At 49.6% G+C, this 14,534-nt stretch overlaps 1 long non-coding RNA gene across 1 annotated transcript in view; it reads left to right on the forward strand.

Annotated features, from left to right (window-relative positions):
* Positions 1 to 7,883: 7,883 nt before the first annotated feature.
* The window catches only part of LOC125963489 (uncharacterized), a 29,642-nt gene continuing 22,991 nt past the window's right edge, over positions 7,884 to 14,534 (forward strand). The window contains exon 1 of the long non-coding RNA XR_007475522.1: positions 7,884 to 8,559. This is a non-coding gene — a long non-coding RNA (uncharacterized LOC125963489). The remainder of the gene's footprint in view (positions 8,560 to 14,534) is intronic.

Consider the following 14,534-nt stretch of genomic DNA (forward strand, 5'->3'; position numbering starts at 1 on the left):
GAGGGCTCTTCACGGAGTGCAAAGAGGAGATAGAAGGGCATCAAGCATGCTTACCAGAATACAATTCAAAATTAGCCAGGTTCTGATCTGAGTGGTGGTGGGTCCCTGGTGGCATTCATAGAGAGCCCTGACGGCCACTTGGCAGTGTGGGTCTGTGGTGGACATGCCCACCACAGGAAGAGCCTGGGCCCAGTGACTACGAAGTCTCTCCCAACTCTGAGGGGCTCACCCTAATGATATGGCTTGAGTCAGCCATGACACTCCCCCTTCCAGCTCATGCGGAGCCATTAAACGTACAGAACAAACTCTCTTAAACCTGATGAGAGCTGGCTTGATGAGGGTCACTTGGCCCAACAGGTCATAGAAAGTGGGGAATCCCTTGGGTCCCTGATTTGAACCCTTTGTTATCTTTCCCCCAAAAAACATGCCCACAAAGTATTGTGGACAATTTATAGCCTCTGTTTCCTTAAGGTAGACTGAGAACATAAAACTGAATGCCAAAGATTCAATTTTACAGGTTTTTGTTTCCCCTCTAACCTTTACAGTTGTATCACTTACACAATTAATTCACCAGGAAGTTGTTGCGCTATCACATGCATTGATTCTCTCCCAAGCGTTCAACTTAGCTTATGATGAAACGACTCTGTTTTTACGCCTTCATATTTCATTGCATTACGGAATAATAATTGAACTATTTAATTAAAGTGATAGGAACAGGTTGAGAACAAACACAAATAACTCTCGATAAGCCTATACAACTCAACTGATTGGAACCGACGTGCCTGGGGAAATTGGAGAGTACCTGCTAGCTTCAAGGTGGTTAGTTGGAGATTGTTTAAGAGGGTTCTGCTAATTAACCACAGGTGCCGCAGCCCTTTGTCATGTGCAGAGCACTGTCCTGGGTAAGCCTCATGACCCTCTGAGGCGGGTAGAGAAAACGTTCACCTAGGCAAAATGAGGGTCAGGGATGTGAAGTGACTTTCTCAAGGACAAAGGCACAGGGATTCTCTCCTTTGTGTCTGTACTTCTGGAGCCCAGCACAGAGCGGACACCTGAAAAAAAAAAAAGAAGTCCATAATTTATGGGACAGAAGTAAGAGAGCTGGGCCCACGTCCAGGGAGATGTGCTTTGTAATCCCCAGTTCCTCCAGCTCATGTGTGGAATGAACTGTGTGTGAAAATATAAAGCATGTGTGAAATGCACACTCTATGCTGAGCTCCATGCCTGGCTCGGGTACAAAAGATGGAACCTATTCTCATCTGTTTAGGGCCTTGTGCTCCCTAATTCTTATTCCTCTCCCCACCTTTCCCCTAGGGGAAAAAAAACCCCTAAATCCTTCTGTCTCCTTTGGTGTTACTGTTAAATGCTTCTGCAAAGTGGCCTGGGAAGAAACAACTGAGAGATTGGGGAGTATGCCCTCCTCCAGGCTCAGCTGAGTGCCCCCCCACCTGGCTCACCTGCACCCCTTCACTTTGACCTCATCTCTTACTTCCAACTCCAAGACTTTCCGCACGTATGCAAAACATCCTGGCCCGTCTCCCCACCAGCTCTAGGGGAAACCCTAAACCTCAAAATGAAAATAAGGGGCCCATTTGCCTCCGGGGAAATTAGACACAAACAAGCCTGGGGTGAACCGCTGGGCCAGAGCTGTTTCTCCAGATTAGTCATGGTTACCCACTCACGAATGCCTCTGCCACTGGCTACCCCTACAACCCCAGCTCATCTGGAAGGCTGGCCTGGTCACCAGCAAGGCCAGATGAGCAGGGGGTGAAGAGGGGAAGGTGGGGGGGGGGGGGGACATGGCTGAGGAAACCACTCTGCCCTTCCACCTGGATGGGGCTTCTCTTTTCTTCTTTCATTCTCTTGCCAAACTGCCCGAGAAACTGCTTGTCAGCAACTCCACTCCCTTCCTGCCAGCGCTACTAGGAGACCTTTACACGCTTAATAGAAGGGGGACGGTGGCCTCAGCCCCCGTCTTCACTCTCTCGGGGAAGTCAGCATTGTTCCTGTGGTTTATTTCTCAGCAAACATTTATTTTTTTTGACAGGTACGCGTTAGCCATGGCTCTGATGCTTAGTAAGGTGAAGACATCCAGTAATCGCTAGATAGCACACTCACCCCGCCAATGGTGCGGGTTTCTGTCTATCTGGCTCATTGCTGTATCGTCAAGGCCAGGAACAGTGCCTGGCATATAATAGGCACTCAACAAGTATGTGCTGAATGAATGAATGACACAAAGAATTGCAGATGTCATGCTGAGTGCAAGAATTAAACCTATCCTGGGCCATGAGAATGTGTCACAGGTCACCTTTGGGTCCAGGGAAGGCTTCTTTGCAGAAATGATGATCTAGCTGAGATTCGAGGAGCGAGTAGAAACCAGCTGAAGGAAGGAGGGGTGGTGGCAGGAAGAGAAGCCCAGGTAGAGGGAGCAGCATGGCTGAAGGTCCAGACGCAGGAGGACACAGTTCCTGAGGGGCTGACTGGAGGAGGTTGCTGGCATGGAAGACGGGCAGAAAAGGAGGGTTGGGTCAAGGTGATGCTGGAAAGGACAGCAGAGCAAGCCTGGCAGACTGGGGAGAGGACTCCAGCTTCTTCCTCAGAGCAATGAGGAGCCGCTAAAGCGCATTCAGCAGGAACTGATGTGGTCAGACTTGTACTGGCATCACAAGTTGAGATGCCTCTAGAATAATACATTTGGGAGTGTCTAGCTATACAGGACAATGGGGAGCTGTGGCTGAAGTTTAAACTTATGTCTTTCTAACCAACTACAGTACAAGTTTACCTTCATGTCACTACGTAACGTGTTCCATTTAACAAACACCAATGTTGCATGACTACGTGCTGGATACCGTTCTAAGTGCTCAGCAAACATTCACTCATTTCACCCTCACGATGACCTCGTGACGCTGGTGCTATTATTATCATGTTTAAAAGATGAGGCAACTGGGGTGGGGCGTTCAAACTGAGAACACAGATGGCGGAACCAGAGTCTTCCTCAATTCCTGTGGGGCACAGAGAGCTGCAGTGGGGGTGACTCGGGAAGCCAGACAGGGCTTGATCGAGGGTCAGTCAGCTGTCAGGGGGTGCAGAGCACCAGTCTCAGTAAGGTGGCGGGGAGAGATGGAGCCCTATCCCTGGGCCATGGCAGCAATCCTGGCATCTCTCCGCATCGTCCTAGGAATCCCTTCTCTTTCTCCACTGTTGGATCACCTGCTTCATGGATCCCACATCTGCCTCTTCCTTAGTGGACCTCCTTCATTTTAGCAGAACACCCCCTCCAGGAGCATCATGACACAGGGAAAATGGGAGGCAAATCTGGGAGGAATTTCCAGTTTTAGAAATGTCTTTAGAGCCTCTGCTGGAGTGTTATTTGGCTGGGTACGAACTCTACATTGCAAATACTTTTCAGAATTTTGAAGACGTTGCTTTTTTGCTTCTAGTTTTCAGTGCTGCTGCCGGGAAGCCCACACTGGATTAATAGTTTGGCTGGGTATAGAATCCAAGGGTGTAAATCACCTTCAAAGACTGTTGTTGAGAAATCCAACGTCATCCTGTATCCTGATCCATTATACATATCTTGTTTTTGTTTTTCATTTGTTCCTTTCTGGAAGTTTTCAATATTCCTTTTATCCCTGGTTTTCTAACAATTTGCCTTGATGTGGGTCTTTTCATCATTTGCTGTGTCAAGCATGTGCTGGATTCAGACAAGGAAACTCGTGATTTCAGTTCTGGGAATATTATGTTGTATTATTTCCTTGAATATTGCCTCCCCTGTGTTTTCTCCATTTTTTCTCTTTTTGGGACTCTTACTACTTGGACGCTGAATATCTTAGATGGATCCTGCAATTTTCTTATGTTTCTTTCCTATTTTCAGTCTATTTATCCTTTTGTTTTACTTTCTGAGAGTTCGCCTCGTGTTCCAAATGTTGTGTTATTTAAAACATTGTTTTGGTCTGTTAATTTTCATTTTCAAGAGCTCTGTGTAATTCTTAGTTTGATCCTCCACTGTTCCTTTTTACATTCTGATGTTGGATTTTTGGATGCAATATCTTCTCATCTTTCTGATATTACTCGTAATTTTTTGAAGTCCAAAAAACATATTGAAAATGGGTCACTAAGGATTAGATGAAAAGCTCTGTGGGGTTGAATGGGGTTTGCCATTTGGTGAAATTCACTACAAGGTAATGATGTGGGGAACTAACCATTTCATTTAGGGACACACACCCCAACCACCAGGAATATCCCCCACTTTGTAGATTGGGGTGTAGTCACTGAGAAAATGAGCAATTCACCCAAGGCCACACAGTGAACCGGTAGAGGAGAGATCGAAACCAAGGACGGCTCAACTCTGCAATCAGCGTTCCAGACCACTGTACTACACTGCCTCACAAAGCAGCAGCAGCTGACGTTTATCAGGCGCTTTCTGTGCACCAGGCACTGTTCTAAGCCCCTAAAAACGTAAAATCAATTTAATCCTCACAACAGCCCTTGGAAGTAGGTACTGTTGCTAGACCCATCGTTGATGATGTTGATCTGCGACACAGAAACCACTGGCCCAAGCCCACACAGCTGCTAAGTGTCAGGGGCAGGACACGGTCTGAGGCAAGCTGGCCCTAGAGCTCTCTCTGCTTCGTCTCCCAGAGCCTCAGTTTCCCCATCTGAAAAAAATGGCCATGATTCCTAACTCCCAGAGTTATTTTGAGGATGAAATGAGAGAACACATGTAAGAAACATGTACACAATGGAGCCTCAACAGATGTTATTTTTATTTAAAAAATCCCCCCGTCCCACCCAGGCTTCAATTCCTTTAAAACCAGATGCTACGGTGTGGGCCTCTGAAGGCTTCTCCCGGCTGTGAACTTCGTGGCTCCAAGAGCTGGGCTGCAAAGTTAGAGGGCCTAACTCAGAGGAGAGAGGTGAGGTGGGAGTGGGTTTGAGGGTAGGAGGCATCAAGGCCTCGGGGATAGAAGAAGACAAAAATCCTGAGGTGAGAGCCAGTGTGACATGGCCCCGAGCATCACTCCTGAGTTCCCAAATAGCTGTGAAGTTCAAATAACAGACTCCAACTGACACATAAAAAGGAACACATGTAACCACTTACAGGCCAATTAATATCGGGGCGGGGAGAGAGCCACAGGGCTGGGAGGCCACTGGGGTTGAAGTGAGCAAAAGAATGATGGCCGTGCTTCCGGCCCTCCGGCTGAAATGGGCTATTATATGTCATCAGGAAACTTAAGAAGGGGGGGGGGGGAACAACCGCTGATCAAAGTCCCTTTTGTCAACTTCTAACAGATTAATAGATGACAGATTTTGCACTTAGAGCTCTACTGCAAGGTCAAGGGCAGTGAAATGGAGCTTGTTGGGACTTTCTTCTTTCGTTCAGCTTCTAGGCTGCAGGACTCATCACTCTGACAGCCTGGCTGCCTGAAACGGCTGGAAGAAGGTCTGCCTCCCCCAGGGCTTTTGTGGGGGAGAGCGGAGGGCTCCTTTTTAACACAGACAAGCGAGGCGTGTCTCCTGCCCAGAGCCACTTCCCTGCTCAGGCTGCTGCTGGGGTCCATCTCTCCTTGCAGCCCCAGGCTCATCACGGCACTGCCCCCAGCTTCCCTCTTATGGCCTCGTGGTGGCCCTCAGGGACCACAGAAGGAAGACACACTTCTAAAGCTGGCTTCTAAGTCCTTCAGTGATTTGCCCTCGCCCCCATTACCCCGGTGTGTTCACATCAGTCACACCAGGTTACTCGTACCTCCCCAAATGCCCCTTGACCTCTGCTTCCACGTCTTGGCCTTCTCTGCCACACTTTTTATCTTCCTGTCAATTTCCGATACATCCATCAAGGCTGTGCCAGTGCCAACTCCTTTGGAAAGCCCATTCTGACCCTACTGCCCTGCCCTCCCAGCCCAAGGAGATACTCTATTCTCTGTGACTCCCAGACCCTTCAGATACACAGCCTTGGGCATTTACCTTATTATAAGGTCTTATAATCATCCCCATGTGACTATTTACAGAGGCCAGTGTGCTGCCTAGCATGGAACAAGGGCTTCCTGTTACATAGAGATAGGTAGATGCTGGGTGATTCACCAAGGTGTTAGAGACTGTGGAGGAAGCCCCTAATGTCACCCTAATAACCCCTACCCCTGGCAGAACCTGTGACTTGCTCCAAACCAACAGACCAGGGTAAGGGTGATGGGGTATCACCCCCATGATTTGGTTACATTGTAAGGCAAGGGTGATAGGCTGTCAATTTCACAATGATGTTGCTTTATAGAAAACTCCACACTGACAGACTGCAATGAGAGATTCTCCTTGCCTGCTTGATGAAGTTAGCAGCCATGTTTAGAAAGCCCATATGGCAAGGAACCGGGGGTGGGCAGCTCTAGGACGGCCTCCAGCTCCCAGCCAGCAAAAAGCCGGCCGCTCGGTCATACAGCCACGAGGACATGAATTCAGCCACAACCTGAGTAATCTTGGAAGTGGATCCATCCCCTGTTGAGCCTCCCAATGAGAATGCTACCCAGCCAAGACCCTGACTGCAGTCTTGTGAGATGTGGTGCAGAGGACCCAGCTAAGACGTGCCTGGTCTCCTGACCTATAGAAACTGTGAGATGATAAATGTGTGTGTTGTTTTAAGTTGCTACATTTGAGCTGCTCTGCTACTCAGCCATTAACAAGCTGATAGATTATTCTTTTTTTTAATTAATTTATTTTATTTTATTTACTTTTGGCTGTGTTGGGTCTCTGTTGCTGTACGCAGGCTTTCTCTAGTTGCAGCGAGCAGAGGCTACTCTTTGTTGCGGTGCGCAGGCTTCTCATTGTGGTGGCTTCTCTTGTTGCGGAGCACAAGCTCTAGACGCGCGGGCTTCAGTCATTGCGGCTTGCGGGCTCAGTAGTTGTGGCGCGTGGGCTTAGTTGCTCCACGGCATGTGGGATCTTCCCGGACCAGGGCTCGAACCCGTGTCCCCTGCATTGGCAGGTGGATTCTTAACCACTGCGCCACCAGGGAAGCCCCTGATAGATTATCCTTAAAGATGCATTCTTTGGGGTCTGGAAGTCCCAAATAGTCTGGGGGAAATTCAGTTTCATTCTAATAAGTCAGTGCATTGGCAAGAAATTTTTACCAGCCAACTCGTAGCAAAACTCCAGAGCAAGGGCTTGGAGAGTGAAAGTGGGGTCAGGCCCAGGGAGACAGAGAGAGACTTAGAAAGATGAGAGGCCACAGTCAGACAGGAAACAGGAAGAGCCCTGAGCCTGAAATCAGGTTCCGGGTTCCAGCCTCTGCAGATAGTTTGCTAGTAGGCTTTGGGCGAAGCAGCCCCTGTCTGGGTCTCCATGATCTCATCCGCAACCCAACTGGTATGAACAGTTTGAGCTCCATAGCTCTCTCTGGCTCTAGCATTCTGAGTCTATGACAGTTCAGTTTTGCCAAGGAACTCTAAAGTTCAGAGCATGCTCAATCTTTCACTTATTCCTTCATTCATTCAGAATAAGTTACCTCTCCTCGCAATAATTTTTAGGACTGCTAACCATGTAAAACATACCTTTAGTCACACCATTAAAAAAGAGAGCGACATATAATGAATTAGGGGGAGGGGACAGAAAGCTATGCCAGGATCCCAGGCTGAAGCAGACATCTGCTTGGATAGCTCCCCTTCCCCCTCCGCACATCTCCTATATAGAATCTATTCCATGTGCTTAGGGTGGGGCTCCTTTCCCCACCTATAGGATGGTCACTTGGCCTGGGTTTGGCCAATCAGAGTACCTCAAGTCTCTGGCCACTGTGACTGGTTCAAAAATGAGTATATAGGCCAAGCAGGACCACTCAGAATATCCAATAGGGCTTTGCTGCCAGAGCTGGTAGAAAAGATTATCTTTCTTCTGGGGCTGCTAAACTCATAAGACGTAAGTTTGGGGCAGTTTGGGGCTGTCTTCTGGAGAAAGCTTATCTGAGATCTAGAAAGGGAGCCCGGGAAAGAGTGAGCCCCTTGGATCCAGACATCTCTGAAGCCCGCTGCACTTACTTGACCTGATAAATTATCTTTTTATTTAAAGTAGTAGGGTTGGATTTCTGCCACTTGTAACCAAAAGCATCTTAACGAATGTCGTTATTTCAACTGAGCATATAATTTAGCTCTGGGTCTCTTGGAAGCCAAAGCGAAAAGGGAACCACATTGCATCACAAAGCTCCCCTTCTCTGATATCACAACCACAAAGCACCAAGAAAGAAAGCCTTTGCTCAAGTACTCTGGCCTTTTTCTCATGATCGTTTGCATTGGTGGCCCAGATCGACATCTTCCACAGCTGTTTCAGAAATGACGCAGAAACATTCCTCATGTGGCTGGCTGCCTTCTACCCTGAATCTCGACCAAAGACCAGCCACAAAAACCAAGCGTCTCAGCGCTCAAGAAGACCTCCTAGGCCTTTGCCCAGAGAGGCGAATGGGCCACGAGGCTTGGGGTCCGGCCATTCATTGGCCCCTCCTTTCAAAGCCTCCCCAGAAACTTCTCCAACGGCCGCCCTGAGGTTTGACTGTAATCCGTCATTTCTTCGGTTGGAAGGTTGGTGTTTCCTTGCAAGGGACCACAAAGCCATATTACATTCAAAGTTAAGTAAACAAACGTTTGAATCTGTGTTTTAATGGTTCCATGCCATCTGCCATCTGGTTTGGGGGAGCAAGGAAAACTGTGGTTTTGTTGGTTTTATGTGTGTGTGTTGTTGGTGGTGGTGGTTTTTTGGGTCGTTTTCTTTTTTTTTTTCTTCTTTTCCCTGTGAAAATTCCCTAAGGTTGAGCACTGGCAGTACGGGCTGGTTAGAAGCCACCTAGTTTCCCACGTCTTAACTCACAGCTAAATGTTGGAGGCTGGTCTGGGTCCCCATCTGCTAAGCAGCCTGTTGTGTGAAAATGAGATCTATACATATGCAGAGCTCCACAGCCTGGCTTCCAAGATGTAAAGGATTGTTATGAGCGAACCACAAGAAGCACTTATTTAATGTTGACAGGCTACACTCAGACCAAAGGCTAGAGTGAGGCATATGGAAAGGGGACACAGGAAGCCTGGTGTCTGAGCACCCCGGGGGCTGTCAGGAAAGGCAGCTCTGCCTTCAAGACCTGGGGTCGCTAGAGATCTCAAGCCTGCAGTGACTTGAAGGAGAAAATATGCCCCAGACACTGAGTGGGAAATACGCCCCAGCCTACCTGGAATCTTTAATCTGGAAACTGCAATGGCTGTAGCGGGTGGGGAGAGGGCACAGTCCACAGCGAGGGCGGGGTGGAGGCCAACATCTCTGCCTCTCCTGCTGCCCCAGCTGTTTCCGGCCAGTGAAGCCTGGAGCTGCTTGAAAGAGGTGGGAGGTGGGGGGAGGGGGGAGGGGGGAGGGGGGAGGGGAGTACTCTCAGAGTTACAATTTCCAGGACTTTTAAACCAGGTCTCCAGCTTCCCCATCAATAAGATACAGACATGCTTGGCGATGGGTCACAGGTGCCCATGCCACGGGGCCAGGGAGGTGATGAAAGTGAGTGAGCCTGGCTGGGTGGGGACCAAGACACGTATGCTAAAGGGCAGCGGTGCCCCGGCAGCGGGGGGTGGGGGGGTGGGGGGATCAGGGGGAGGGAGACTTCCCTGGCGGTCCAGTGGTTAAGACTCTGGGCTTCCCATGCAGGAGCTGTGGGTTCGATCCCTGGTCGGGGAACTAAGATCCCACATGCTGCACCTTGTGGCCAAAAAAAGAAAGAAAGAAATAATAATAATAAAGGGCAGTGGGGACTCAACTGGCCCCAGCGATGGTGGCCATGCAGGAGCCCAGCCCAGTGTGGTCAGATGTCCCAAGTTCTCAGGAAAGGCCAGATTTTTGATGTGAAAACACTCAGTGTTTCGATGCTGACAGCTATTGCAATTACTAAAAAAAAAAAATTCATTCAAATAAAACCTGTCTGCAGCCCACACAAGACCCTCAGGTCACCAGTTGGTGACCTCTGTGGAAGAACTCAAGGAGACAGTCTTTGGGGGAAGCCAGGGACGAGGGTCATCTCTTCCTGTGATGAAGGGCAGGAAGGCCAGTCCAGGCACATTGGTCCTGCTCCCACCTGCATGGGCCTTGGATAACACAGAGGTCCTCTCCAGCACTGGCTCCTCCAGGCTTGGTCCACAGAGGCTGGGAAGGGCCCTCCCTAAGATGCCCTCCCTCATTCTTCCTGAGCCCTGGCATGTGATGAGATTCCAATGGCAGCCCAGCCATGCCAGTGACACGGAGACTGCCCTGGGCACTCAAGCTCTGAGCATCCCTGGTGTCTCTGCTTTGCAACTCATTGCTGGGTAAGAAACGAACTCTGCTATCTGTACATATGACCTTCCTGCTGCGCACACCCTCTGGGTCCGCACAATTTGGTCCCCTCCCAGCCACCCTTTTACAGTATCATGAATTAGCAAGTTGGTGACCTGCGCAAAGTGCAACATAGCCATTTAATCTCTTGCCAGATGTCACCTCTCTTGACACGATGTGGAACAGGCCTGACTGTCTCAGAAGCCAAGGAACTATTAGTCTAGTTTTTCTGCTTTTTGTTATTGTTGTGTTTTCTTTCTAATTGAGGTGTGAAAAAGTCCTAGCTTCAGTTGAAGCCACCGATAGAGAAACACAGTTCAGATTTTTCTCAGTGACAAAATCTGCATATTTGTATTTCAAATAATGTAGCCGAAAAAATGCAAAGTCCTCCAATGGACCATTTCCTGTGCTTTCATGAATAATGAATATCATTTATTCAGCATGAAATCTTTATACTATATGGCCCACGTGTTAAGAAAAAATGTACATTAAATCTTGATAAAATGCTAAAAAAAAAAAAAAAAAAATCAGGCAGGAGCCCTGGTCTCCCATCGGCCACCATCTTGCTACACAGTTTTTGTGAGTCACTCACTCCTCTGAGTCTCATTCGCCCTACCTGCTATCTGGACAGGGGGTATTAGCAGGCCCCCCCTCCTCTCCTGCAGAGCGAGCATGTGGAGGGGGGAAAGGGAGGAGGGGAAGCAAGCATGTTAAGAATTCCCTCACCAAAACTTCACAGGGCAAGCAGACTCTATGCCACATGGGTGCAAAAAAGCACACAGACGTGAAGTCCACTTCTAGAAGCAAGAAGAGCCTGTGAGCTCATGGGGGCAGAGGGTAGGTCCTGCTATCTCTGGGTTCCAGAGCCTAGCATGACACTTGTGCAGAGTCTGCGCCCAGTCATTGTGCAATTTACTCACGTAAGAATCAACTAGAACGGGTTGACTTGGCATTTCACAACTCTTCCACCCCCTCGAGCCTGGTACCAACCCACGAGGTAGGATGAGGTAGGCACTGCTGTTCTCCAGACAGAGGTGGGAAACTAAGGCCCAGCAAGGTGAGGAGGGTTGTCAATGGTGGGCTGGTGGAGAACCACGTCTAGGTCCCAAGTCTCCCTGCCTCCGAAGAATAAGCATCCTTTTGGAGCAGGGATTCTCAGGGATTCTCAAAGCTTTCTGGGGGCAGATGGTCTGGAAGCGGAAGTACTCTCTGAAAGACCTAGAGAGAGTTAAATGAAGTAACTAATAGCTGATTCAGTGTCAAATCAGATCCAGACTTACACCAGATTCTAACGTAAAGGTAACGCCAGGTATCAAAGGTTTAAGAAAATCTGTCAGAAACAAAACTGAAAGGGAGAGAATTCTTTCGCTTACTGAAGTTTGTTTTATTTTCTGTGACTTGCATCATTACATGATTTTTCCAAGGGCAATATCCCCACCCGACTCCCACCCTTACAAGAGACACACCCCATTAACACTCACCGGGGTCTGTCTGCCCTGGTCTTGCTGGGTCCCAGGACATCTTGGCATGTTGGGCAGGTCTGAGAGGGAGTCCTGGGCTCCTCAGGTGGACATGAAGCCTGGGGCCAGTGAAAGGCAAGTAACTAACATGCACGCACACTTGCCCATACACATGCAGGCACATGTACACACACACACACGTGCACACACACACACACACACACAGGAAACCACGTTTGGTCTGGGCTGGCCCCAAGCTGAGGAAGAAACTTCGAAGAGTGACTACTCCACTCAGTAAATCAAGATGTAGGATTCAAACCACTTCTTCCCCCAGCTGCATGTTAGGAACTTCATCTACTTGCTCTTGGGCAGTGCTTACAACCTGAGAGGGAGATGCAAACACCCACTTACAACCCGAGAGGGAGATGCCAAAACCCACTCAGATGCCATGGGATTTGCCCAGGGATACAGCTAGTGAGACGCAGGGCTGGGAGAGGCATTCAGACCTGCTTCACCTACTGGAAGAGACCTCCATGGACCCCACCCTCCAAGGACCCCTGGATGCTGAGGTCCATAGACCCTGGTCCTTGGAGATGTCCAGGCTGCTGCCCAGAATTGAACAATGGACCATTTCCTGTGCTTTCATCTGCCCCATCAATTCCAGCTGAGTGTCTGGGACACTCCCCACCCATTTCCTGGGCTCGTTTCCCCAGAAGGAGGTTCTGGAAGGTCCTCTAAGTGCTGTGGCCTTTCATCTAGTTAGACACCCCCTCGGGGGCTAAAATTAAATTATAAGGCCCAGACCTACATTTCAGAAAACATCTCACAAAATCTTTGGTTGACGGCCAGCAATGAGACTTCTTTAGGCAGAAGGCTTTTGCTATCATGGAAGCCCCACCCCTTCCTGCTCCCCCAGTCTCCCAGATAGAAAGGCAGGAGTCTTGGATCCTGGTGGTGGGGGGGGGGGTCATGGGCTCTTTGGGTTAGGCACTGAAGCTATTGAGCCCCCTTCAATCTGATCCCTGCTCCACACTCCCTTGGGGGGCTTACATGGCCTCTACTTGGCCATCTCCTGCCACAGGGAGCTTACCACCTCTCAGAAGACCTTCTCACAATTCAGAAAACGCTGGGCATCAGGATGTGCTTCCTCAAATGAGCTAGCATCCGCCTCCCCATTCACGAGGACCCGTGGTTCTCATTCTTCCACGTGGGACACACCGGAAGAAGCAAACGTCTCCTCAAAGCTGCAACCACAACCCGCAGCAGAGGTAGCAATTTCTAGTCTTAGACGGGACTCCAAGCTCTGTATGTGCTTGGGTTTGTCACGTCTACCCTTTCTGGCCTCAACGTCTCATCTGTAAGATGGGGGAGGCTGGACAGAGTGAGTCTAAGTCCCCTGCCAGATCTGTCCTTGCATCCATGCCAGGGAAGGCTCGGGCAATGACTCGAGGCCTCTGAAAGCCAGCAGCGTGGAAACCAGGAACAGAACCTGCATCTCCTGGTTACTGAGCTGGTGTGCAATTTCCACCCGCGGAGATGAGAGAGCATCACAAAGATATAAACACACCCTGTGATGAGGAAGAGCACTCCCACAGCCAAAGGGGAAGGGACTAGATATGGTCCAATACGTTTCCATGGAGAAAGAAAGCCTGTCATGGGAAGGCAAGCCAGGAGGACAGAAAGGGCTTGAGCTGAGAGGTGGGAAGCAAGGATTGCTGTCCCAGCTCAGTCAGCGACTAGCTAGCTGATCTTGGGATGTTGCTTGACCTCCAGCTCCTTGATTTCTTCCTCTGCTAAATGAGAGACATTGGAACAGCTGATCTCTAAGCTCAAGAAGTCGGAGAATCAATAGAAAACGTAAAAGTGGGCCAAGAAAAGAGCTTGGAGTTCGCTCAGTTTCAGTAAAGCTATCCCCAAGGCTGGCAGGCGCGTGGCACCAGACCGATGTGAATGGACCTCTAGGAAGGTGGGGACCAGATGTTCGTCATCACTGAAGCCTGGTGCCCAGACAAAGGAGCCCCTTCCTAGCAAGGGGAGGGTGAGAGGGTTATTGTGGCAGAAACAAAGGCCAGAGTCTGGGTCTAGGGACCACTGTTGCTAACCAGGAGCCTTAGGCACGGCGTGTAACCTCTCCAAGCCTCATCCTCAACACAGGAACAATCCCTGCTACAGCCTGGAGCTGTTGTGAGGCTGAAAAGGATTGAATGCCTGGCACACAGTAGGGGCTCAGCGGCTGGCTGTGGAGGCTGAGGCTGGCCATACGTGCACCCGCATGGAAGGAATAGACCTTAGTGAAATCCTGTCGTCTTGCATTCTTTAGCAGCCTGGAAGGACCTTGATCCTGCATCTGGCTCAGAAATACACCTCCCTCTTTTTCTCTGTCTCTCTCTGTCTCTGTCTCTCACACACACACACATGTTCACACACGATAAAAGGAAGAGAAAACTGCAGTCAGCCTGGGGTGACCCCGGGCATCAGAAAAACATGCAGAACAAGTACCTGATGCAATAAATCAAACTGTGGGATCCAAATCCGAGCTGGGGTCCAACCTCCAGTTCCAGTTGCATCAGAGGCTGGGCTGAGCTCTCTGTTCCTGCAGCCAGCATTGCTGCCGGGAGCTGCTGGCCAACTCCTTGGGCCACTCCAGAGGTAGCCGACCCCTTCTTGGGAGATTGGGAGTGACCGGAGTGGGAGGGAGAGAAGAGAACCAGGCTGCTGGCCATGGGATGTTTGGCCCAGCTGAAACAAGGAGATGGC

The sequence above is a fragment of the Orcinus orca genome, chromosome 2 (assembly GCF_937001465.1).
Source record: "Orcinus orca chromosome 2, mOrcOrc1.1, whole genome shotgun sequence".
Lineage (NCBI taxonomy): Eukaryota > Metazoa > Chordata > Mammalia > Artiodactyla > Delphinidae > Orcinus > Orcinus orca.